Below are 25,722 nucleotides of genomic sequence, written 5' to 3'. Positions count from 1 at the left end.
GTGTATATCCTAAGATAGTTACATGGAACTCTGAAAAGATGCTCCTCTAATTCTGGTTTACCCTCCCTGAATGACATCTATGACCCTGCCACACAAAAGCATACTCCCCTCCCAACCCTGATACCAGACCTCTGGTAACACTTTTACTGGAGTGATTTATAATAATTTTTATTTCTTTCTAAGAGAAAATAAAATATTAATAATTATATAGATGGTTGCAGTATATCCTAAACATTTGAAGTTGATATTCATAAAAATAATACAAACATCTCTAATACTCCTATTAGGGAAATAACACTGGCCCAAATAACCACCAGTGTAACCTAGTATAGCACATTTTTTGTTCCAATATCCATTTGTTTCATAAATATGAAACTAGTTTCAAAGAAAATTGCACAAGACAAATTAAAAAGCAAGGAAGACTTAATTCAAATTTACAGTTATAGGGTAGAGGGAGTGAATTCAATTCCATGAAACAAAAAGAGAAGAGACAATTTTTCATCACTGGGGTAAGCTAATGGAAAAGTACTGGACTGAAGGAATTTGGCTGGTGGAGGGAGAGGTGGCCAGTGGGATCAGTCCATCAGTGTTTACTGACTGGCACTTAAATAAATTAGGCTCCTAGCCTCACACAGAGAATGAGTAATAGGGGTACTACCTTTCTTGATGATTATATTTCAAAGGGATGGCTCCCAGGTCCAAGAGAAAGAAAGATACTCTTGGGCTGTAAAATCAGCTGAAGGCAGAGAGAAGACTTATATCTAAGAGACGGACAAAGAATTGACAATAGCAAGTTATTTTTTTGTTTTTGTCTTTTTATTTTAGAGAGTGTGTGTGAGCGGGGGAGAGGGGCAGAAAGAGGGAGAGAATCTTAAGCAGGCTCCATGCTGACCGTGGAACCCCACACAGGGCTTGATGCCAGAACCCTGGGATCATGACCTGAGCCAAAATCAAGAGCTAGACACTCAACTGACTGAGCCACACAGGTGCCCCTACACTAGCAAGTTTTTTAAAGAGAATGCTCTAAGAAAAAAATCAGGTGCCTACAATTAGAAAGAAACCTGTCTAAAGTTCAGTCAAGCAAAGAAGGAATATTAAGGCCATTTTGGCCACTTGGAAGATATTTTTTTTTATTCTTTCAACTACATTATAAATTTTCATAATTTGTTTTCATAGCTGTGTAAACTCATGTCTTTTCATACAATATTCACCAATTTATTCACACATTTATCAGATATCTACTACAAGACACACATTGGACTTACCCAGGGAAATTATAAACTTTAAAAAGAAATTTAAAATATTAACAAAAAAAAGAGGGAGAAGTAAATAAATTACTCCAGGAGGGTAAGAAACATACAAGTGCCAATTAATATATTCTTATAAGTTATATATATACTTAATTTTAATCATATTTCAAATGACTTCATATAATTCACCAAAAAGAAAAGTGAAATTAATCCTTTTACAAAGAATATATTTTTTTCCTAAGTTATCTACCTTTTAAATCTACATTTTAAAATCAGATAATGTTTCTCAGGTTGCATTCATACTATTTTAAAAAAATCTTATGAAATTTATCAGTGTATAGAAAGTCATTTTTCAGGTATTGATTTTATAAAAGAAAATGCACATTGCTTGACATTTATTTCCTATTTTATTTTATTCTTAATTTGGACTCTTGTTGCTATTGAAAACCAACCCTAAATATGGGCCTCTTTGCTATTTGACTATAAATCTTTTGTTTTATTCCTGAAAAAGGAATCACTTTTGCAATGCATACTTTATCTACTTATCTTATTTTTTCCCTTCCTAGCTCAACTAAGCTAAACCACAGATAAATTTAGTTTTGATTTCTGGTCTATTTGGTCATTCCAGAAATGGAAAGGTCACTTTCATTCTAATTTTAAAAGCTTCCTGCTATTGGCATATAAATACATATGTAAATAATCCATTGTTCATCAGTGAAAGCCAGGTTCCTGAAAGACCAAGCAGAGGAGAGAGGACAGTTACCTATCTTTGGAGCTGAGATTTTTAGAAGAGATTTTTATGGAAAGTTTTTAAAAACCCATTTATTTCCATTAAGTATAACCATAGTTATAAGCAACAAATACATAGAGATGTCAAAATGGGAACGCAAAAAGGCCATTTTTCTGGCTTATTTCACAGCAAATGCATTTCCCTTCACACCTCCCTTATGTTTTTGAAACACTTTAAAATTTTTACATTACATTGTAGAGTTTAAAAAGTGTATAATTCACTTTACAACAACCAAACTGAACCAACTAAACATAAACTAATATTTCATACCACCCATGTATTTATTGAATTTTGCTTCTTGTTATATGGTGTATAAAAAGGCCTTATAAATTATTGAATGCCCAACAAAATAACTGAACTTGACAATTTTCTAAAACTACATATAAAAAATTCAAGTGTTCTGAGAGCTATGCTTTTCATTTGAGTGGTAAAGAGAAAACAATTTTAAGACAGAAAGTAAGTGGAATTTTTCATATATAAAGTCGATATTATTGATTTTTTTAAATGATAGTTCTATGATTAGAGTGCCATCTAGTGGGGACATGCATTACACAAGGTGTGTTTGAGCAGTTCGAGTAAGACTGTTCCCTAACTTTCCATCATTTTAGTAACCAAGTGAGCTGCAAGAGTAAAAACTAAGGTACAAGAAGACAGTTGTAGTTCCAATGAGGGAGCTTCAGAACAACATGGAGGGAAAACATCTTTACCCTGAAAGCCAACAGTAAGTATAATTTTACAGTTTGCCTTCTGAGAATTGTAGACTGGCTGCACAGATTCTCAGCACAGATGACTGCATCTACTTCCCGCACACACACTAAGGCATTTGACCAAACTCCAGCATAGCTTCTATTAGCTCAAGGTCATGTCCCTAGGATGACTACCCCAAGCCCCTTAAAATATCTGCCTGAGAAAGTTCAGTGTTGCCAAAAGAATTTACTGTTTCTTCCAGCCAAAACATGACTTCAGTCCCCTGACCTCCTTTTTCTCAGAGCATTTACTTTAGAAAGTATACAGTTGTAAATCCTACCTCTATCTCTTTAAAATATATCTTTTATAACCCAGAAAGGTCTCTCTCAAGGACCTAGGAGTCATCCCTTTGAAATGTAATCAAGAAGACTAAGGCCCCTGTGGGAGGTAGGAGTCTAACTTCAATACATGCCACTTAGCAGACACAAGGCCTGAGCACACTGACCAACCGCCCCTACCCTAACATCCTCCACGCAGCTCCCGCCCAGGACATTTCCTTTAGCATCCCCCAGCATTTAAACAAGCTTCCTACCTTTTGTTTCAGTGGATTTGAGCTGTTTATACTGAAGTGCCTCTCCCCCACTGCAATAATCTGAATAAAATCTGTCTTGCCATCTTGAACAAAATCCACCTTTGTTTCTCTTTGACACTTCAAAGCTGGCAATCTAGGAAGTGATTCAGAAGGCTGAAGAAGCCCATGGAAATCATCTGTCCCTACTGCTTTCCGCCAGTGATTTGAGCAGCCTAGAAAGCCAAACATTATCACTTATCTGCTGAAACAGTGGCATCTTGACTTCTCTTAAAAGCATTTCCTGATATTGAGTCTCTCTCATCACCAGCTATTGTGTCTTTATTTCTAACTTCCTACGTTTTATTATCTAAATCCTGTTTCTCTTGTTCTTTCCTCAGTGGAACTAGAGAAAGAATTCATGGATCATAGAGTCAGACCTGAAACAACTCATACATAAAAGTAGACCACTGTACAGAGGACAAAACTGAAATTCAATTCTTTAAAGCCCATTGCCTAAATTGAAAATGCAAATTAATGCCAGAACAAAATTAGCCTCTAGGTCCTGACTTGAAGCCTAGCGGTCTCTCTACCCTAAAACAGGTATGTTCCTGCTTTGAGTATGGTCTTCCAGATAATTGAAACCAAACATCTTAAGATACATGGTTTGTCCTCCATCTTGTCCTCTTCAAACTTTCAACACTATTAGTCTCCCCCCTGACACTTTTTTAAATTGCCACCTAATTCTTCCTTACCAGCGTGTATAGTACCTAGTATGGCATGAACACATTACACTCACTCAACATCTGTTGAGTGGCTTCACCCATCTTAGCTACATTCCTAAACTTTCTCTTTCTTGAGCTGGTTTGAGATATGCTCACCCAGAAGAAAAACAGCCTGTGTATGTTCATGGCTTGCAATGATTATTGCTTCAATAGAAATATATTGAGAGTAAATCATTCTCATTTTTATAGTCCATCAAGCTGGACTTCAGGAAAGTACAGCAGTAAATGTGGCAAGTAATGATTTACTCTACGAAAAAAGTATGAGCTGCATAATCTCTGATGGTTTACACAGATATGAAGATAAAACCCTCAGTGACAGAAATTGTAAAAATCTGTTTTGTGGTTTCTCCTATGGAATCTAAGTCATGACTACACCTGTATCCTATTCCTCATTGACTTGCCTTTGTCAGGTAGCTAAAGGACTAGGCATCCCATCCTTACCAGTGCTATGTTCAATCTATCAAGCACCAAGTAGAAATCATTATTGAATCATAGTTTTTGATTTTCATTATTGTTGTTTCTAGGATCAAATTCCTACTTGTATATAAAAGTATTAATTCATTCAATTGAGAGGTTTCTAAAAATATTGGTTATGCTCATATATAAAGGTCTTCCAAAAAGGCAAACTACTGTTATTTTTTTCTGATTTTAATGCAACTTACAAACATTGACCTGTAGGATATTTATGTTTGCATCCAGTCGTCCATCTAATGCTAACTCAAACACACATGAGATGGTAGGTAAACACCCTGGCATCAACCAGGAACAACAACAAACAATAAATCACTATGCTTCCAAGAGATGTGTGAGAGAAAGCCTGTGAAGTTCTGAGTTTTCACTGGATATGATGACATAGGATAAAAGATAGGGGTCCAGCCAATGAAATCCTTATTTATAACTAACAGCATCTTCTATTATGATCGCCTTTGTTTCTTTCTGACCTAAAAAATGTGTTTACTGTCCAATTCATAAAATATCCCTTGATATCTGTAAATCATTTTTAAAGTCTAAACATATGTATAATATAAACAAAAAATGTACATGTTCTTGCTCAAATACAAAAACAAAAAATCTAGAAATCAGAAGTACTTTTCTTTAACAATCAATTCCTTATTGGTTTGAATAATAATTACAGCTGTAAGGGAAATCTCAATATTGGTGAGTACACACTGTACATGTAGAAAGCTGTATTTTAATTATCTACCAATCTGTCTCTCCCACTATTGTGCCCCTTGAGGGACTACATCTTACTTATCTTCATAACCCCATCATTGAATACACTACCTATCACATTAGAGCTCAATAAATGTTTGTCCAAATAAACTGCACCCAAGTGCTTACTGAATTAGTGATTATCATCAGAAAAACTTTGCAATTTTTGTTCCTCTTGGTAATTCAGTAATTGACAGAGACTGGTATTCAGGTTTTGTAGCTGATATCAACCTTTACATATGCTTTAGGATATAGTCCAAAATATAGCTAAGATTTGTTTAATTTTACACATATTGAATTTAATCTGAAATTAATAAGATAGGATAAAAAGCCCTTTTTTATTCCTCTAACATATCCCCAAGTCCCTACCTTTGAACTTTTCATGATATTCTTTCATGGCCTGTGTACATCTTTTCCCATCTTACTGCCTACTCTTGCCTACAACTATTATCCAACACTCAAGGCCCAACTCAAATCATACCTCACCCATGAAGCATAACATCATGTCCACAGCATTGCAATAAGATAGAACTGCTTATGATTTTCTATTATACTTCCTGCATCTGTAAACTGTTCAACATCATTGTGACGAAAATATTTTAAACACCTAACTCTGTACCTGATAATACATACTCCTGGCACTTTTTGTCTTGGGGTGCATCACATCATAACTAATACATACCTATGTCAGCAAACTAGCATGAATCTCTAGGCATTTCCTCCAGATTCCACTCAATTAACTTTCAATTATTCTGCTCTCCCCCTTATCTACCTAATTTTTATTTTTTAAAAAATTATTTTATATATATATATGTGTGTGTGTATATATATATATATATATACATATAAATGTGTATAAATAAATAAATATATATATATATATATATATATATATATATTTAATTTCTGGGAGAGAGAGAAAGAGTGTGAGCAGGGAAGGGGCAAGGAGAGAGGGTGACACAGAATCTGAAGCAGGCTCCAGGCTCTGAGCTGTCAACACAGAGCCCGACACAGGGCTCCAAGTCATGGACCACAAGATCATGGACTGAGCCGAAGTCAGACACTTAACCAACTGAGCCACTCAGGTGTCCCCTTAATTTTTATGTTTATATCTTTGACTCTGGTCTTGATACATGCTTTGCTGTTGTTATCTCTTAGTTTTGGGGGGTTTTCTTGAACCCTACTATATTCACCTCAGGCTTGTTAACTTGTAGCCTTTCTCAGGTTGAAGTAAAAATCTTCTCCATTTCCAATACATTGTATTACTCCCTCAGCTCCCATCCCAACTGAAAAAGAAGTTAGACAGTAAGCACTGAACTCTGAGCAATTGCTAAAAATGAATCTGAGAACTCTTCCCAGTGAATGACCAGGCTCCTCTGATATACAGGGAAGTTTGATTTCAGGATGGAAGGAGTATCCTAGCCAATGGAATTTCCAGAGAGCTGAGACTTGTGGTAAAAGCATGGGTCCCAGCACTGTAGGAACAGTATGTAAAGACAGGGTAAAGAGGGGTGCTACTTTAGATAATCATGAAAGGTTCCACAGAGGAGATGGTATTTAGGCAAGAAGGAAGACAAGAAGGAAGTCAGGATGCAAACTATGTGATTATCTGGGACATAAACATTCCATAAAAATGGAAGAAAATCTGTGATTTCCTCAAGTTGAATCTTTCTTACCATGTTGAAGGAGCAACAAGTAAACTAGGTGGCTGGAGAAGAATGAGTCAGGATGAAAGTGGTCAGAAATAAGGTCAGAGAAGCCAGCTGATGTAAGACCTTGCAAGTGATAGTAAAGACTTCAAATCTCATACTGATGATGAGAAACTATTAAAATGCTGAAAATGGGAAAGGGACATGATCTGATTAACATTTTAAAAAATAACTCTGGGGGCGCCTGGGTGGCTCAGTCGGTTGAGCGTCCGACTTCAGCTCAGGTCACAATCTCACAGTCCGTGAGTTCGAGCCCCGCGTCAGGCTCTGGGCTGATGGCTCGGAGCCTGGAGCCTGTTTCCGATTCTGTGTCTCCCTCTCTCTCTGCCCCTCCCCCATTCATGCTCTGTCTCTGTCTCAAAAATAAATAAATGTTAAAAAAAAATTTTTTTTTAAATAAAATAAAATAAAAAATAACTCTGACTTAAATACATGTGTAAGGTTCAAATATTACATATGAAGAAAGTATGCAAGTAGACACACATGGAAGCCTATAAAAAATCAATAATAGAATGCTAAATGTTATACCAAACATACACAAAAACAGGTTCTATTCTTCTATAATTTCTCTAATATTTGCCATTCCAACTTATGACTTAGGAAAATATAAACTATGTGTTGATTGTTATTTTACTTTTCAGCTTACCATGGATGTTTAATAAGTAAAATTAATGTTTGTAAATTAAAGAAAAATATTTTTATAAATCTTATTTTGTGGAAAATTTTCATTTTTTTTTTAAGTAGGCTCCACACTGAGTGTGGAGCCCAATGTGGGGCTTGAACTCACAACCCTGAGATCAAGACCTGAGCTGAGATCAAGAGTCAGACACTTAACCAAATGAACCACACAGGCACCCCACATTTCCATATTTCTTAACCAAGTCTTTTAATTAAATATGTTGAGTATTTTGAAAAAGTAATCTTGAGGTATGGGACTCTGAATGTTCTTTCATACTTAAAGTACAGTATTAGATGATTAAAATAGATTACTCAGTGCTACACAGGTAAATGAAGAACAACAGAAAATGAGGCAAGTTAAATATCATTTTTTACGAACATTATATAAATACCTACCTAGAGATAACATAGAATAAGCAAGATTGATAGCAAGATTGTAGTACTTCAGTTCAAATCTTTAATTTTCTATAAGCAGTGTCATCTTCATTATTAGATCACAGCAGAGATACTCCACAGGAGTATTAGGACTTGCTGATTTTATCTCTTTCTACTGGCAAAATGGAGAAGAACTCAGCGATTAACATCTCTGACTGCAGGGTCAAATAAACTGGGCTCCAGCTCCACCAAGTGCTAACCATATCACATTGAATAAGTCATATAAGTGCTGTAATTCTTAATGTTCTTATCCATAAGATGACCATAATATTAGTTCCGCATCCAAAGGGTTGTCCTAAAAGAAATAATTCCTATAAAGCATTTACACCAGCCTTTAAATATAGTTAAGTATCTCTTAAATATTACCTACAATTATTTCTGGGCAACTATTCCTATCAAAACACAATGATAATCTCAATGAGTCTAAATAAAATGCAATTAGAAAGACGGTATTGGGGGGCGCCTGGGTGGCTTAGTCGGTTGAGCATCCGACTTTGGCTCAGGTCATGATCTCTCCAACTGTGAGTTCAAGCCCTGCGTAGGGCTCTGTGCAGACAGCTCAGAGTCTGGAGCCTGCTTTGGATTCTGTGTCTCCCTCTCTCTCTGCCCCTCCCCCACTCATGCTCGCTCTCTCTCTCTCTCTCTCTCTCTCTCTGTCAAAAATAAAAAATAAACATTAAAAAAATTTTAAATAAAAAAAATTTTTTTAAATAAAGAAAGTATTGGTTAAAGCGTGTATTTTTGTGTCAGTCAAAAATTAAATTTTGTCAGGAAATAATATACAAAAGAGACAGTATATACCTGATGATACAATTTTGCCTATAAAATATAAAGCAAATAAAAGAAAAGCACACAAGCTAAGGATCAGTTTTCCTGGTGATGTTATAAGGTAAAGTAGATCTATCAATATCAACCTAAATGTTAAAGCATATGGATTAGGGTCCTTCTATTACTACTTCTCTCAGTCTGAATCCTGTTTATCTTTCAATAGCCAACTCATATGTCACACACTAAGGTCTTACCAGCCCATCAGCACTCTGCCATGATAACTCTGTTAACTCTTATGTTTATTACAGCTCACTAAAAACTGAGAGCAAGGCAGAAGAGTTCACAGAAATCCCTCACAAAGCACTCAGCCTTCATTGAGTACACTTCAGCAGCCATCTGAAGGCTAAAACCTGAGCAGAAGATCTGAGAGAAATGCCTGCCAGGCACTCTGAACTTTTAGATGTCCTCCAAAGTTTGGAACTTGTCAACAAGACAGAGAGGGAACTTCCATGCTGCAGAAAGTTTCCTAGGTGGCAATAATCACTTGATTCAGTGACCAGACTCCAAGCTCTGCTGAAGGGAAAATCCTAAATCTGCTCCCAAAATATTTGAACCAAATGGTTAACTAAGTGCAACAAAACCTAAATACAGCTTACCTACATAGTGTATTGATTCATCCACTCCCCAAACTAGAAACCAAAGGAGAGGCATTCCTTTTTCCATCAGTAAATTTTATTCACTTCAGTATCTATTATACTTTTACCCCACAGTGTCAAGCATACAATAAAAATTACAAGATGTAAGAAAATGTTAACCCATTATCAAGAAAAGAAATGTCCAATTAAGGCAGATATAAATCACTTGTTGGGGTTATTGGACAGGGACTTTAAAGAAACTGGTAAGTATATTAAAGGTATATTTAAAAAAAGACATCCTATTAAATAATTTGTTTACATACTTATCTTGATTGGCTATATGTCCAAGAGAAGGGTAGGGAAATGTTTTTCTTTTTTTTTTTTATGTTTATTTATTTTTGAGAGAGAGAGAGAGTACAAACAAAGGAGGGGCAAAGACAGAAGGGCAGAGAGAGAATCCCAAGCAGGATCCACGCTTTCACCTCAGAGCCCAATGTGGGGCTCCATCTCACGAACTACGAGATCATGACCTGAGCCAAAATCAAGAGATTGATGCCTAACCGAATGAGCCACCCAGATATCCCGGGAAATTTTTTTATTTATCTATGCAGCCACATTTCATTGCTTTGTTTTTAGTAATATTCAACAGATATTTTATTGAATAAATGAAATAAATAACTATGACAATGTTTTTCATGCCTTTGGAAAAAATATGCATGCATACTAAATATCCAGGATGATACATACAGTACATCTACCCCAACATGTTACATGAATGAAATGGCAGTCTGAACTTAGTCTCATCACTGTGATAAGGTATTAATCTGCTTCAATCATGGAAAGTCTCCATTTAAGAAATCTTGGAGAAAAATACATCAATAGCACTGGTTTAATTTTTTAGGCTGAAAGTGATACAATAGTTGCAGGCAGTTGGAGGTTACATTACAATACTGACAAACTCATGGATGAAAAGGACACATTAACTGAGAAGAGCTATAGGTCATAATGCTTGCCAGAAGATTAAAGTAATATTTATAGATAAACTCCATTATGGTGATGTGTTTACTTATAACCAATTCCTAGGTCATTAAATGTTCTGAAGTCATATAAAGTGGGTTATATAAATTTAGTCTCAGTTATAACTTTTCCCTTTCAAAGGAGATTGATTTGTGGCCTTATGGACATCCATCCCAATATTCTTGGAATAATTTGTAATACATATCAAATCCCAATAATGATACTCCTTCCTCCCTGAGTCCATGAAAGGAAGTAAGGGATATGACATTAAGGGAGTTGGGTTAGAAAAGGGAGAGGAAATACAGAATTGGTCCCTTTCTTCCTCTCCCTCAATAGGACTATAGGAGGATAAGAGAGATGAAAGTAAGATAAAAGGGTAAATTTCAGGGTTCTAATTTTTTCTACTGCTCATGACTAAGCTGCACAAGGGTGGTATTCCTACCCAATTATTTTTGGGAATGGTCAAAAAACAGTGGGACCACTGTTAGCATATCTGGAGAAACTAAAGGCCTTTAGAAGAAGACTAGCAACCAACTCAATTTTAGGTCCATCATGGTATATGACTAGTAGAACTCTGGCATAAAAAGTTATCTGAAAAAGGAGTCTATTCAGTACCCTGGCTCCTTGTAGTCTATAAGGCATGTAAATGATTGAGAGGTTCCCATGTACCCCAGTAAAGGAACAAGAAGATTCTAAGAGGGATCACAGCTTATAGTAAGTGAGGGAAACATAGACAGAAACACAAGTTTTGGCCATAACTGCCACCCACCACTCAAAAAAGGCCAGAGAATACCAGCTACTCACAACAGACATGGGGGATTCAGGAAACAACACCCTTTTTTTCCCACCACCCCAAATGGTACAGGCCCCCTCTGTACCCAGATGTCAACTTGCATAGAAGCAGATTATTGGGGGAGAAAATATGAACAGCCAGACATTTGCCTAAAGGAGATCGAGTCATCCACAGAACACTATTTTAACTAGAAAAAAAACAGTGGCACTGTTAATTGACATGTTTAAAGTTCTCCTTCCAATGTAACACCCCGTGGGGTTAAATGGAGAGAGGAAGATTACATCTGTTATAGAAGCAAAAAATTACATTTTCTTCACACATTTGGTCTGGAATATGAGTAAATATTACCTCCTCAGTACAGATAGAAAAATAATCAAAATGTAGGCGGATTGATAGATGATGATAGACAGATACAAATATATCAGATATATAGGTATACATGATGAATAAAGATACACAGTGAAACATGGAGTTGAATATAGATATAGATGCAGGAATAGATACAGAAATATTGATATAGACATAGGTATAAAATATCCCACCACAAAAACAATAAAGAATTAGTCTTGCAGAAAATTATTACTTCATAGATATTGTTCCTGAATACAAAACTGTCTATGTGGCCCCTCCACACATACTCACCTCAAAAATAAAATTTAAAGGAAAGAAAGGAACATTATTGAACATCTTACAACATTCTAGGTTCCTTCCATATACTATCTTGGGTCATATCAAGCAACTATGAGGTAGATATATTATTAGTACTATTTTATAGTTGAGAGTGAGTAAATAAATAAATAAATAAATAAATAAATAAATAAATAAATAAATCTGTTTAAATCCAGGGAGCTTCCAGCAACAGAACCAATGTACAAACCAGGTCTATCTGGGTTTGCTGTGTGAGGTTGACTCCTGAAAGACTTGAAGAAAATTAAGTAACTCTGTCTTCATATTTGATGTATAGATTTCCTTAGGTTATCCTGGTACAATCTCAGGTATTAGTCAACTTATTACATATTTATTTCCTAGACAATACTACTGCAAATGCTGGGGGATTTTTAATTCCTATGCTACTTTTCATAGATTTAGAGCAATGATACTATCATTTTTACCCAGTAAGGAAAACGTTAAACAATATGAACAAAGGAACAAAGCTTTAAGTTGCTTAGCACTGGAATTTGACTATAGTTAGCAGGTAGACAAAAATATTAACATTATGTCAAACACAAAATATTGGATCTTAGATGCTAGATCAATAGTCACAACAGAAAATCTTAGGATTTCAACAGAAGCTCAAACACCATGAAGGAACTAAAGCTAATCATCTACCCTAAAAAGGAGATTGATTTTAAATGATTCTGGAGTAATATAATTCTGAAACTGGCAGATTCTCTTCTGAAAAAAATATGCAAACACTCCAGATTAATGAGATAAAAGGAGAAACACCAGACATTCTCCATACTGATCGATGAAAAGGATAATGTGTTCACAAGTAGTGCTGCTTTATCTTGTGTTTTCTTCTCAGATTGCTGAAGAAGGGAGAATGTTTAAAATAGATTAAATAACACAAAGTGTTAGTTTTCTTATGAAATGATATAAAAATATTGCCATAACCTCTGCCTGACTCTACACTTAGAGCCAAGGATGAGATGCCTAATGCCACTAAACATTCACAGAGAAACTAGAAGGTATAAAAATGCAATTGAATTAAGAAATAAATAGCAATACTTCTGGAAAAAAATATAACTTTCTCTAAATAATTGGGGACAAGATAAAAAGATCCATACAGAGGCACCTGGGTGGCTCAGTGAGTTGAGCATCTGACTCTTGATTTCGGCTCAGGTCATGATCCCAAGATCCACACTGAGTGTGGAGCCTGTTTAAGATTCTCTCTCTTTCTCGCTCTTGCTCTTGCCCCCTCCTTCCCTCTGTCCCTCTCCCCCACTCACATACTCTATCTCTAAAATTAAAAAATAAATCAATTCATTTCTGCTTAGTTGAGCAAAAGTCTTCTTATATTCTAAGACCCATCTGTAAGAATTATGTTTTAGTTTCAGTTTTTCTTCTTGGTATTTTCTTTCTTCCTTTTCCTTTTTTTTTTTTAAACAAAATGTATTTATTAAATGTAAAGAAACTAATAGTTTTTTATTTAAAAAACTACCATTGTAATTTCCATTGAGTTGACAATTGAGTATATTTAAAAATCCTGCTTTCCTGGGGCACCCAGCTGGGTCAGTCAGCAGAACATGTGACTCTTGATCTTGGGGCTGTGAGTTCAAGCCCCATGTTGGTTGTAGAGATTGCTTTAAAAAAAAATTCTGCTCTCCTGAATGTCATAGTAGTTTAGAGCAATGCTATTCAAAGTGCCCTCACGGACCACTGCTGGTCTTAGAATTATTACTGATCTGCTATGGAAAAACATGGAAATTGGGAGTAATTGTTTAGAAATTTTTATAGTAACTTTGTGTAATTTTACATCTGTTGAATCTAAAAATAAAACATACAAGCTTGCATCTCATTTCTCTAGTAATTCATTTATACTGTACTTCACAAAATGTTTGAATGGTAATAGTTTGGGAGGAGAAAAACAGGTTCTTTCCTACAGCTAAGATTTAGTAGCACTGGCTTAAGGATTAGTTTTCACAATAAACACAAATTGTTTTGAGAACAGCTCTGCTAAATTCTAATTGTACAACACTGGGCAAGCTACTTCATCTATCTAAGTTTTAATTTACTCATCTGAAAAATGAGAAAATGAGTACCTACTATTTATACGGCTGTTGTGTGGTCCTTGACAAGCAATATCAGGATCACATAGGTACTTGTGAAAAAATACCCCCCCCCAAAAAAAAACAAAAAAAATCTAAGATTTGTCCCCGGTGTCCTAAATCATAATCTGCAATTTAACAAGATTTCCATGTGATGCATGTGCACAAATACAGTGCTTGACATAAAGAAAATGATCAGGAACTAGTAGTAGCTATTGTTTTTATTCATCATAGTAATATGTAAATATTATTGTTTGAAAAAAAAAGGTGATATTCAGGACTCATGTAAATACAGAGACCTATATATAAACCAAATAACTTACTTTCCAATATTTTTCAAGTAGCTAAAAAGTACAAAGTAGAATAAAAATTCTGTGGATATTAGTAACAAGGAATACATACTTCTCATCCTCAAGGATCCCATAAAATATAAGCCAAGGACATCTAATAGAAATAACAAAGTGTTCTGACTTGTTGGTATAGCCAAAAAGAAATTTTTTCCAGAAGAAAATGGATAAATTGAGGCAAGGCTACTTTAAGATAGTGTTCTTGCACAAAGAGTAAATTTTATCTGAACTGAAGGAAAAAAAAAAGGCAAAGGGGGAAAATCAGTCTATGCTCAGCCAATAACAGTTGTGTATACTTGGTCTTATATAAATAATAACCTGAATGTTCAAGGGTTGAAGTGTTAACTCCAGCCAAATTCCTAGTCCTTTAAAGTTACCCTGCTGTGACTAGGCAATACAGAGGTCATATACCATTTCAGCTGCAACAGCAAAACGCAGTGGGAAGTAAAGAATGAAATTGCTTGCTACTTATCTCTAGATCCTCTGTCTAGGTTTCCAAGAAACTAAGGTAGCAAATATAGCTTAGTAATGATTTTTTCAGAATCAACACATGAAGGTTAAGAAAGGAAAGAAAAGGAGCACATTGACATTTGCTATTTTTACATCCCAACAATTTATACGGAGAGTGTGCCTCAGCCTAATAGTGCCAGTGATGCTCCAGAGGCCACAGGAGATATCTAATAGGACTAGTTTCATATCTAATACACATCTGATTGTTCTCTTCTTTAAAGCCACGTACAAGGATTGCCCAGAGCAAAGAAACTTAAACATTGGTAAGTCACCACTTCACTGATAATACCTTTTTTTTTTCAATTCCTTAAACCTGACTTTTTGTAAAAGCTGAAGTCTTACAAAATGGAAACTTCAGTTAGACACAGAAAAGTATTTTTCTATGGTGCCAAATACCAAGATACTTTTGAGATATGGACAATTACCTAGTGTTCACTCTGTACCACTTATAATACTAGGTACTAAAAAAATGGATGTAAAAGCAATAAGAATTTTCTCTAATTATGATACATACGGGAGGTACACAAAGAACCACACACACAATTTTTTGTGTGTGTGGTGAATCCAGATACCTGTTTTCCACTCTCAACTTCCATCCACGTTTTATTTTGTCCTGCTTTAACATAGCATGAATATAAACAGTCTGAATATAAACAGTCTTCAAAGTCTGAGCTCCACCAAATGTATCTCTAAAGACTCATAGGACACTAACACAATTGATTTATAAGTAAGTCATTTTATATCTTAAATGTATAGGAACAAGGTATATTCTCTCATAATGTAAATCTATATATTGGGAAAGTGAGAAAATCATTTGAAAATATTCTAAGACTGTATGAACCTGACCCTAAATATATTGTCTTTATTATTAGAAACACAAAATAGCACATGGATGCACTTAATTCAATCATTAGTTTCATATGCCATTCTTTTTTTTTAATTTTTTTATGTTTATTTATTTTTGAGAGAGAGACAGAGACAGAGTGTGAGTGGGTGAGGGGTAGAGAGGAAGACACAGAATCTGAAGCAGGCTCCATCCAGGCTCACGGCTGTCAGCAGAGAGCCTGATGTGGGGCTTGAACTCATGAACTGCGAAATCATGACCAGAGCCGAAGTTGGATGCTTAACCGACTGAGCCATCCAGGCACCCCTCATATGCCATTCTTATACTTGATAATACAGAGTGTCATTTTAGAAATGATTCCTGAGTTCAAAAATTATATGATTAGTTTCTAAGACTGTATTATTACTTTGTTTTAGCCCCCAAAAAGAAGTTGCGGAAACTTTATTTTAAATGTCATGGTATTGCCTAATTTTCTTTGTAAGAATCTTCCTGAAGTACATCTGAATAATTGTGTTAAATTATTCATCATGAAAGTTAATTTGGCAGTTAATTATAATAAAGGAGAAGGTTCCTGAATGTAATCCAGGAATTTAATGCCTAAAGGATAAACTACACTGACAGAATTTGTCCTTGACTGTGGCCTCTGCTATAAGCTAACCCCAAAATTAACATTTCATACTTTTAAGAGCTAAAAAGAATGATTATGCTTTTTGACAACACAGAGTATGCTGCTTTTTCTCTTGCAGAGGAGCATGAAATAGTGAAAATTGAACATGTTTTGGACTGAATTCCTAATTTCACCTTTCATCAACTATGTGATTGGGGCAAATTGGGTAACTCTTTGAGCTTCATGATTTTTTTTTCCAGTTGTGAAATGTTTATTAAAATATGTAATGTTTAGGGGCGCCTGGGTGGCGCAGTTGGTTAAGCGTCCGACTTCAGCCAGGTCACGATCTCGCGGTCCGTGAGTTCGAGCCGCGTCGGGCTCTGGGCTGATGGCTCAGAGCCTGGAGCCTGTTTCCGATTCTGTGTCTCCCTCTCTCTCTGCCCCTCCCCCGTTCATGCTCTGTCTCTCTCTGTCCCAAAAATAAATAAACGTTGAAAAAAAAAATATGTAATGTTTAGCTTTGTTGTGAGGAATAAAAGAAATGAAAGGCAGTTATATCTGTTTCTGGAATCTAAAAGGCAGTAAGTAATTTTTAACTCCCTTTCTTTCTTCTTTCTTCACATTGGGAAGAGGGGAATATTTGTAATTCCTTCAGGGTCCTCAATAGAATTTTTTAGAATTATATTTTATAACATTTATTGTTTAATTTTTTTTCACATGCATTAGCTTTTTAAATACTTCCAACAACCTTGTGCTGAGAGCAAAGCAGACAATTATGCCTTACATACAGGTAAAGAGACAGGTTCAGGGAAGTTAAACACATTAACCAACTTCACACAACTAGAAAAATGGCATAACTTAGATATAAACTCATGTCCAACTTCAAGGCCATTCCCTAACCCTTACATCACTTGTTCTCAAACCCAGGCCTACTGGCCCACAGTACTCAGTGGTATAAAAACCTTCTCTAAACTGTAGAAAAATTAAGAAGATCGTATAATCATGGAGTTTTTCAAAGTGAACTATATTCATATTTTTCAAATTCAGTGGTTATTTAAACATTATATATATATATCATTTAATATATACTATATATATATAATTTTAAAGCAGTAGTTAGTGTAGATGATAGATATTTCTCATGTCTTTTCAGCTAAAATTATACATTATTAAGCCTGCATATCTCCACTTTTTTTAGTTTTATTGCACTATGAAATGCAAAAGTGTAGAAATCATACACTATGGCATGCTACTGTATTATTCCCACACTAATAACAAAATGAGACCGCACTGAAATGACATGAGGTTTCCAAATGAAGCTGGCTCCAGATAATATAATATAATGATGTTAGTAAATTCTATTCCTATCAAATATGGACTAAAAGCTCCAAAAAGGGCATTTTATGCTTTTTAATAGATGGCAATGGTGGTAGTTTCAGCAGAACTGTGAAATCTGGTGATGTCAAATTATTTACAGTAACAAGCTTATGTTGATGGGACAGAAGAGACTCCAGTGACTGTGGTTGACTATTACCAGGTAACATAGTCCCCAGCAGAAGCACACCTAGCAAGGGGCAGCAGTATTCATGATGATTTTCTGTAATGAAGAACCACGGGTCTTCAGAGTAATCAGATCATATTAGGATTAACAGGATGCACTGCTCTGGTTTTCCGAATTCTTTTCTATATATCAATTTATTCTCCGTAGTGTGAAATTTTCCCTCCTCATTTATTCCTGGCCGGGCAAGTATCTGGCTAGGAAAAGTGTTTAAATAGTCTGAGATATAGTCACCTGGTACTAATGCTTTCTTATGTACCCTGTCCTCCCTTTTTCCCCAGAAACACAGCTGGGTTGCTTTGATACAAATCTCCCCAACTACTCTGTGTATACCACTCTCCTTGCACTTCCATCCTACAAAACAATTCTCTCTTCATTGTCTATACCATCAGTGCCTATGTTTGTGGCATGTGATTGGCACTCAGAAAGTGAAATAATGAATTAATGGATTAATTAATGTACAGGTACATTACAGACATACAGGTACATCAGCGACAATGTCAGTGGATTTCTCTATAGAGATAAAACATAGTGATACAGTCCTTAAGAATCTCTGCAGAGGGCAACCCTAAGACATTTCAAGAGAACCTCAGTGCCACTGAAACACCAACAAGATTTGGGGATATTTATTCCAAATTTGGTTTATGTTTAAAAAATTCAAGAGATCTTATACTGATATATAATCTCACTGGCTGTCATTACACAATTTTGCAATAAAAAAAAGAAGCAAACATCTCATTTGACATACCTTTATCAATAGATCCTTCAGAAGGTTTCCTTGAGCTGTAAAAGACCATTATTATCAGGCTTTTAATAAAACAGCACTAAAGCTTTTAATAAAATGGCACTATCCTACATTCAAAATGTAGGATAAAATGCATTCTATTATTTTTGGTAACTTTAAAAGCAAACCTAGAGATATCAGAGTAGTTGAGAGCTCATATGGATATAGTATCTACTTTCAATGCATTTTTTTCAGAGCGAATTATAAATGGAAAATCTAGAAATAGTTTTGGGTTCTTTTGATATATAGTAGAAATTAAAATAATGCATAAAAATCTAGAATATGGTTTAAATCCAAGGGAATCAAATCATGAAACATATGCTCTCATGATTGAATTCAGCAGAAATCCTCCAAACAATAAAATAAGCTGCAATATACCAAAGGGCAAAATTCTATCCTTTGATAACACACAAAAACTTTGTAAGTGTGAAAAAAAAATTTTTTCAGTATCAATGCAGTTTCAGACACTGCACTTTTTTCATTGAAAAAACATACTAGAAACATTTTTTCAACTAAGCAATGAGTGTAATATGATTTGTAAAATATATGTTCATGTGAACCATATCTATACTAAGTAAAATATACAAATGCTTTAGTGCCACAGGCCCTTTTAAAATCACAACAACTTAAAGCATTAAAGGGATGCCTGGGTGGCTCAGTCACTAGGCATCTGACTCTTGATTTCGGCTCAAGTCATGATCTCATGGTTCATGAGTTCAAGCCCCGTATCGGGCTTCATGCTGACAGTGCAGAGCCTGCTTGGGATTCTCTCTTCATCTCTTTCTCTCTCCTTCTCTGTTCCTTTCTTGTTCATGCTCTCTCAAAATAAGTAAGCAAACTTTAAAAAAATAAATAAATAGAGGCGCCTGGGTGGCTCAGTTAGTTAAGCATCTGTCTCTTGATTGCGGCTTAGGTCGTGATCTTATGGTTTGTGAGTCTGAGCCCCTCAATGGGCTCTGCACTGACAGCACGGAGCCTGCTTGGATTCTCTCTCCCTCTCTCTTTACCCCTCCCCTGCTCATGCTTGCACTCTCTCTCTCTCTCCCTCAAAATAAATAAACATTTAAAAAAATAAAGAAGCAAATAAAGCATTAAGAGATTTCAAATATAAAGAGATATCTATAAATTATTATAAAATTCATTTAATGTCTGATGCACTCTCATACAATAAGAAAACTCAATATTCAGAAGACTTTCTAAGAAGAAAGAGAAAGAAGTACATAGCTCTGGCTGAAAGGGTACAATGTCATTGGTGTGATGCCAAGGGATGGGCATAGTTAGAGAGTTGCAGAAAACATAATGCTGTAACTGAACCTCAAAGAATTGTTGACAATTTTCCACATGGGCAATGAAAGAACATTCTAGGCATTGAGAAAAGCATATTATTTAACACTTTCTTGATCACAAGAGACAAGAAACATAACCCAAATTGGCTTAAGCAAAGAAAAAGAGAGTTCGCTCCTAGACCAGCCAAGGTCCAGACATAAAAACGGAGGCCATTTTAAATAGAAAGCATTTACTTCCAGGAAACTGGTTACTCTGATGGTAGAAGCACAAGGGGATGTTAATAAGCTAACCTAAATATCTTGTGTCCTCAGGCTTTGGGTTGTCTGGTTTGATCTTCTGTCCACACCACTAAAACTTTTTCTTTCCATACCTGCAATGAGCAATGAAAAAAAAAAAAAAAGCTGTGTTTTCTAATCATTTGTGTGTTCACTGGAATAGCACCTTTGATTTCCTTCAAGAATCTTTACTTTGTATTCACAACTTAGCTAATTCACTATTTGGTGCAAGAGGACTAGTTTTTGGCCTGCCTCAACTTTCAACATGCTTTCCTCACTAAGCTTAATCTTCTAGCTTTTGATTTAAAGTGAGAGATATGTGACACTTCTTTCACTTGAAGACGTAGAGGCCATGTAGGGTTATTAATTGCCTAATTTCAGTATTGTTGTGTTTTAGGGACTAGGGAGGCCCAAGGAGAAGGAGAGAGATGGAGGAATGGCCAAATGGTAGAGAAATCAGAACACATCACATTTATAGAATAAGTTTACTATCTTATATGGGTATGGTTTGTGGCACCCTACAACAATTAAAATAATAAAATAAAAAATCACTGATCACAGATCCCATAAAAAATGTAATAATAATGAAATGTTTTAAATACTTCAAGAATTAGGGGCGCCTGGGTGGTGCAGTCGGTTAAGCATCCGACTTCAGCCAGGTCACGATCTCGCGGTCCGTGAGTTCGAGCCCCGCGTCAGGCTCTGGGCTGATGGCTCGGAGCCTGGAGCCTGCTTCCGATTCTGTGTCTCCCTCTCTCTCTGCCCCTCCCCTGTTCATGCTCTGTCTCTCTCTGTCCCAAAAATAAATAAACGTTGAAAAAAAAATTAAAAAAAATAAAAAATAAATAAATACTTCAAGAATTACCAAAATGTGGGGCGCCTGGGTGGCTCAGTTGGTTAAGCGTCCAACTTCAGGTCATGATCTCACGGTTCATGAGATCGAGCCCTGCGTCAGACTCTGTGCTAACAGCTCAGAGCCTGGAGCCTGCTTCAGATTCTGTGTCTCCCTCTCTCTGCTTCTCTATCTCTCCCTCTCAAAATTAAATAAATATTAAAAAAATTTTTTTTAAAGAATTACCAAAATGTGACACAGAAACATGAAGTGAACAAATGCTGTTAGGAAAAAGGCACTAATACACTCACTTAATGCCACAAACATTCAATTTATTAAAAAAAAAAAAAACTGTATGTGTGAAGTACAAAACAAAGATACAAAAAAAACAAACAATAAAAATAAGATATGCCTATATTGCTTTTTTTAAAGCCTTTTGAAATGATACAATTGAAAATAGTTAAAATGGTACATTTTATGACATTTTGTGTTAAGCATATTTTACCATGATACAAAAAATCTATTATAAAAATAAATAAATTAGAGGCTAGAGCTATAATTGTCTTCAGTTTTTTGGAGCCACACTGTCAGGAGCTGTGACCAGAAGGGAAGTCCCTCTGTTTCTTTCCCTTTGACTCTAGCACCTCCCACTAGGAGAACCCAATGGGAAGTTGGCTATCAAGAGAGTCTGTGAAGTTAGCTGGCCAAGTCCCAGTCCCCTAAATTTAGAAATATGGATTTGGAGCTAAGAGATATTAAGTGAATCACCGCACAAATCAGGATTGACCCAAGAACTTAAAGGATGTCATCAGGAGCCATCTTCTGACTTTTCTCTCCTCTATGTTGGTTTCATTCTTAGGTAAAAAGTTCATTGTGTCGAAGTCCACATTCCAGGCTCAAGACCACGAGAAAAGAACGCCTCTTTTGCTTTCATTCATGCACGCAGTATTCAGCAATTGGCTTTAGTAAGACCAGACTTATTTGGACGATGTGACATGCCTTTCCAGTCATGTTGCTTTCAGAAAGTTATTATTTGATTGGCCATGCCTGGTCTCAGGTAGAGCCAATTCCATTCAATTCCACCCAAAGCTCATAAATTGACAGTGGTACCCAATAATACACAGGAATGTTTAAGGGCACTGTGAAGGATGTAGATGAGAAACTAGCTCCCAAACATGTTCATATACCATGCAAATAATAATAATAATAATAATTATTATTATTATTATTATTAATTGTAACTATAGGAGATAGGAAACAACTGAGAGATTATGAGTAGGTTTCAGATCTGCATTTTAATTTTTTTTAATGTCTATTTTTGAGAGAGAGGTACAGAGCATGAACTGAGGAGGGTTAGAGAGAGAGGCAGACAAACAGTCTGAAGCAGGCTCCGGGCTCTGTCAGAACTATCAGCACAGAGACTGATGCGAGGCCCAGATTCATGAACCATGAGATCATGACCTGAGCGGAAGTTGGACACTTAACCGACTGAGCCACCCAGGCGTCCCCAGATTTGCATTTTATAATATTCATTGTAATAGCATTGTAGAGGATGCTTTCAAAAAGAGTTAACTAGAATCAGGGCAATCATCTAGGAGACAATTACTCTAACATAATATTAAAATGATGACAGCCCCATCTAGGAGGCACTTGTAAGAATGAGGAAAAAAAAAAGAGACAATAAGGGAAATGGTTTTGCCTATTGATTGTGTGAAGCAGAACAAGAGAGGAAAGGGTCAATAACAGGGATTTTAAAACCTAAATGACTTTAATCATTTCTTGGGAAACTTGTTAAAATGCAAGTCCAAATGACCCATCCTCAGATATTTTGTTTCAATTGGTATAAGACAGGAGTTGTGTTTCAAATCTTCACTTTTAATTAGCAGCACAGAGGTTCTAAGGACCACATTTTGGGAATTCAGATCTAGAATGATTCTAAGTTTTCCTGTTTTAGGAACTGACTTTTTGGTAGTTATATAAACCAATATTAAAAAGAGAGAAAAGAAACAAGGTGGGAAAAAGGTGGGGTGACCAATCATTGCTTGTTCATTTGTTTGGTCTGGGACTATACCAGTATTCTCACACTGAAAGTCCTCCATTCTGGGAAATTCCTTAGTCCTGGGAAAAACCAGATGGCTGTTCACCCAAAATTTAGAAGAGAAAAAATGTCTTTAATTAAGCAAGAGAAGTTTTAGGAAAGGCTAACTATAGATGCCTAATAAACATTTAGGTATGAATTTAGAAACCAAGAAAAGAGATATGAGCTGGAAATACACATTTAAAAGTCACTATTACACAGGTAGAAGTTGAAGTGAAGAAATCAGATGACACCACTCAGAAGAGATTGCATATACATTAATTAATGTACAATAATATTAAAAATAAAATGGAAGACTATGGAAAGTTTAATGACATTTGTATTTAAGAAAATGTAGAAGAAAAGGAGTCTGCAAAGGAAAATATGAAAGCACTTTCAATGAGGAAGTCACTGAGAAGTGACAGGTACATCGGTAAGAAGCACCTGGAAAGAGTGATCCTGAATATCAAATGCTTCAGAGAGGCGATCATTGAGTTTGGTATTTAGGAGATCACAAATGAGTTTAGTAGGAGCAGTTTTATTTATGTTGAGTTTTATTTACAGTTTAATTTATGTAATGCTATATTAAAACAGTTTGAAGAATTAGTGAGAAGAGAGAAAGTGAGGACAATAAGAATATTCCAAAGACTGCAAACTAGCCCAAACTAGCAAGTGATGAGCTGAATTCAACCCAGGGGAAATTTTAACAGACCTGCAACGTGTTTTGTTTTGATTTGGGCTGGGTTTTATTAGTCAGTAACATGTAGCACTGAAGACATTTTAGATTAGGGACCCCTGGGTGGCTCAGTTGGTTAAGCGTCCGACTCTTGATTTTTGGCTCAGATCATTATCTCGAAGTTTGTGAGTTCAAGCCTCACATTGGGCTCTGGGCTGACAGAGAGGGGCCTGCTTGGATTCTCTCTCCATGTCCCTCCCCTACTCATGTGCTCTCCTCCTCAAAAAAAAAAAAAAAAAAAGACATTTTAGATCAGATTTCCAGGTCCTCTTGGAAAAATGAGAAACTAGATACCCTCTGGTATCTGGATCTGCATTTTTGCAGGGAAGGAATAAGCCCCAGCAGAAGCTGATGAACACACACCCTGCAACCTTCTTTGGTCTCCCCAAGGCTCCACTTTTCTCATTTCCATCAAAAGCCTAGTCTGTGCAGAGATTTGAGTGTGAGGCCTAGGTATAACATAGAACTCTGAAAGGAAGGAAAAAAGTGTCCGTAAAAGATGATAGGGTTCAGTGAAAGTTTTGACTTTATTTTGCTTTTTAAAGATGGGATTAGTTTGAGCCTATCTATATGCTAACTAGAAGCAAGAGGATAATTATTGAAGCAAAGTCAAAATGTGAGAGAAATGTGATATAGAACAATGATGAGGAAATCAACCTTGGGCGAGCAGAAGGAATCCCCCAGAGAACTTAGCCATATATGTGATGAAGCTATATATGTAATGATTTAAGAATATGACATTGAACATAAGTTAACTAAACTCGCCTGAGATGAAGAGTCACTAAAGCTTCATTGTAGCCCTATTCAGATCACAAGTTAGGAAGCAAATAAAAGCCCCAACATTTTCAGTTATACCAAGAAACTAGCATTTAGTTTTCTAGGAGGCCCCAAGCATAGCTCATGTTTTTGGGTTTCTGATGAATTACACCCAGAAGTCCTTTGCTGCTATAGTGTGTGCTCACTCTCGCTCTCGCTCTCTCTCTCTCTGTCACACACACACACACACACACACACACACACACACACACACACACACACGACAAAACTAGAGAAAACATGTTTGTATAATTTCAGAGAGTTTGTAAATCAAGACTGCTACAGCACAAAATAATCCATTTCCCAGTCTGCTAAGGAGTATTTTTTTACTCATACATATCCTTCTCATGAAGTTAAAATTCATTTTTGTTCTGGTTGATTCATTTTGTTCCGGTGAAACCACAAAGTGTATTACCTGAGTTGCAGTTTCATATAAATTAGTTAGAAAAAATTGTTGACCGTGGTGTGTGGGCTATAATGTGCAAATGCTATAAAGTAAATCTCTTATGGCTTTGCTGTGTCACCCAGGCTCCTCCAAATAAAAGCACACATACTAGATGGTTTGTTACTACTATATGCTTACGATGAAACTTCTCATTAGAACATCAAGATCATCCACAACATGGCCTGATTTATATAAATGCAATAAGTGAAAATTCATAACTATCCACTATGATCTCGTCTATTTGGCAAATCAAACTGTTTTCTCGCCCATCCTGCCCGGTTTGGAGCAGTTGTTCTTTTTCCATGATAATGATGGGCTAAATGTTTCATTTGCCTTAATGTCTTTGTTGGATCCACATTATGGCAATACTGCATCATTATAGATTCAGTCATTGCCAAAATTAGAGTTTCGTAGTCTAAGAGCTTTCCAAAAGAGAATAATGTCTAGATGTAAGCATGACTAAAATACTGTAATTTTTCCAACTTTAGAGAAACTAACCCTTGATATAT

The 25,722-nt window shown here is 35.9% G+C and overlaps 1 long non-coding RNA gene across 1 annotated transcript in view; it reads right to left on the bottom strand.

The window, feature by feature from the left end:
- Positions 1–1,375: 1,375 nt before the first annotated feature.
- The window catches only part of LOC147579008 (uncharacterized), a 45,104-nt gene continuing 20,757 nt past the window's right edge, over positions 1,376–25,722 (bottom strand). The window contains exons 2-3 of the long non-coding RNA XR_015253115.1: positions 18,710–18,744; positions 1,376–1,979 (exon numbers count right to left, since the gene is read on the bottom strand). This is a non-coding gene — a long non-coding RNA (uncharacterized LOC147579008). The remainder of the gene's footprint in view (positions 1,980–18,709; positions 18,745–25,722) is intronic.

The sequence above is a fragment of the Puma concolor genome, chromosome B4 (assembly GCF_028749965.1).
Source record: "Puma concolor isolate L17-30 chromosome B4, mPumCon1.1.hap2, whole genome shotgun sequence".
NCBI lineage: Eukaryota > Metazoa > Chordata > Mammalia > Carnivora > Felidae > Puma > Puma concolor.
This window is presented reverse-complemented; position numbering and strand designations above follow the sequence as displayed.